Source organism: Aquila chrysaetos, chromosome 18 (genome assembly GCF_900496995.4).
Source record: "Aquila chrysaetos chrysaetos chromosome 18, bAquChr1.4, whole genome shotgun sequence".
Taxonomy (NCBI): Eukaryota; Metazoa; Chordata; class Aves; order Accipitriformes; family Accipitridae; genus Aquila; species Aquila chrysaetos.
The window spans coordinates 28440393-28442633 of record NC_044021.1 but is presented as its reverse complement, the minus strand read 5'-3'; the positions used below and the strand labels follow the sequence as shown (position 1 = coordinate 28442633).

General features: G+C 48.9%; 1 long non-coding RNA gene across 1 annotated transcript; it reads right to left on the bottom strand.

Moving 5' to 3' along the window:
• Window positions 1-280: 280 nt before the first annotated feature.
• Window positions 281-1347, bottom strand: LOC115353002. The gene is made up of 2 exons (XR_003927368.2): window positions 1301-1347; window positions 281-752 (listed from the first exon to the last, which is right to left on the bottom strand). It is a non-coding gene; the product is annotated as an uncharacterized LOC115353002 (long non-coding RNA).
• Between the last annotated feature and the right edge of the window lie 894 nt (window positions 1348-2241).

Below are 2241 nucleotides of genomic sequence, written 5' to 3'. Positions count from 1 at the left end.
AAGTCTTCTGAACTAAAACCATGTTTAAATCATAGACTGGGTAAAATAATTCTTAATCAGGCATCACCTGATATGGAATAATGAAATTACTATATTCCTGCTGTAATGTATGACAGTGAATTATAATTGTTTTTACTGCTGGAAGCAAGGCAACACCATGCAAATATGTATTCTGTGTCTCTCTTTAAACACAAAATGAAGCTCCTTGCAAAACAGAAGGTGAAATTGTGTTGGAGAGGGGAACTAGTGAAAAAAAAATACTAACTGGAGACAAAAGGGCTTTCCCTTTGTGTTGACTTTATTTTACAGGAGGTGACCAGCAAAGAAGACTATGCAAAAGACCAAATTACATTCTGATAATTTGGCCCAGACCCTCAGAACAAGCTGACTTATTCTGGGTTATGCGAGAAGCAGACTGTGTAAGAAAACATTCAATTCACTTTCTTACAGTACAAAAGCATATACTTTCAGCTACATCTCTAGAGGTTTCCATCATGTTTCTTCCTAGGTGGCATGTTTTCATATGGCTACACTTGCAGTCCTTTTTCTCTTTTTCCTTTTTCCAGTAGAACTGTGACACCATAAAGTGATTACTTTGCTGTACGTAAGAACTGAATTTACAGTAAACGTGGATGTTCCAGGATATAGTTAGAGTCTGTAGCCGCTCCAACTTGATTGACCTTTCGTGCTGTGGTGGAAATCTGGTTCGCCTCCTTTGAGCGGTATATGAAGTCAGCTGTCTGTATCAAGACCTATGGCATTCAAAACAAGGCTATTTTGAGGTCATCTTATTTAGATTCGATCTAAATTTTTCACTGAAGAGAATGGAAGATTGTCTCTATATCCACATCTCTGTTGAACATTATTACTTAAGATTAGTACAGAAATTGAATTAGCATAGGAGGAATCCTCTTTTCCTGAGTAGCACCTTGTCATGGTTTCAGCCCTGCCGGTAACGAAGCACCACACAGCCGCTCGCTCACTCCTCCCCCACGGCCCCAGTGGGATGGGGAGGAGAAAATATAAAGGCAGGCTCGTGGGTCGAGACAAGGACAGGGAGGGATCACTCCCCACTTACTTATGGTCACGGGCAGAAGACAGGCTCAGCTTGGGGAAGAAACAAAATCAATTTCATTTGCTACCAGTCGAATCAAACCAAGGATAATGGGGAGTAAACCCCAACCCGAGAGCAGCTTCCCCCCCGCCCTCCCTCCCGCCTTCCCGCCTTCCCGCCTCAGCCCCACTCCCGGTTCTCTCTCCCCAGGGGAGCAGGGGACGGGGGCTGGGGTCGGTTCCTCACCCCTTGTCTCTGCCGCTCCTTCCTCCTCGGGGGGAGGAGGACTCCGCGCTCGGCCCCTGCTCCGCCGTGGGGTGTCTCCCGCGGGAGGCAGCCCTTCACCAACTGCTCCAGCGCGGGTCCTTCCCGCGGGCTGCAGTTCCTCACCAACTGCTCCAGCGCGGGTCCCTTCCACAGACAGGGTGCGGTCCTTCAGTCACAGACTGCCTCAGCCACGGAGGCGCGGCCATTTTGGGCGGCCTCCGCTCCCCCGCTCCCCTCCACGGGCTGGGGGGGACAGCCTGCCGCCTCACCGCGTCCTCCCCCGCTCCTCCTCCTTCCCTGACCTCGGTATCCGCAGAGGGGTTCCTCTCACATCCCACTCCCCCGACTCACGGGCCGTTCCCCTCTGGAATCTGCTCTCCCAGAGGCGCGACCGCCGTCGCGGAGGGGCTCGGCCTGGGCCAGCGGCGGGTCCGGCTCCGAGCCGGGGGAGCTTCCAGCGGCTTCCAGCAGGAGCCAGCCCTGCGCACCCTCACTCAGTACCAAAAAAACCGCTGTGCCACACAAACCCATAACACACCTTCTCTTTGAATGCAAGTGTATGTCCTGTCTAAATTACATATACTCTCCTATTCAAGGATTTGGCCAGACATGTTGCATTTATTGTTTATTGCTCCAAATTTCCAGTCTTTAAAATTAGAAACACTGTCTTCCTGCTCCTCTGTAGGGAACACATATCTGTATTGAACAGCTACTGTAATTAATACTTGCACTTTCAGTAGTGCATGCAGAGTGCTTATAGGCAGCTCTGTTCACAAGTAGGGAACTCCTGCTATTGCCATAGTCCAGATATACATGGTATGAAATACAACATAATCACTGGTTTTTTGACATAGAAAATGTTTATGCATGTTATCCCATTAAAGGAGAAGAATACTTTATGGATTAATGGATTAATTTAG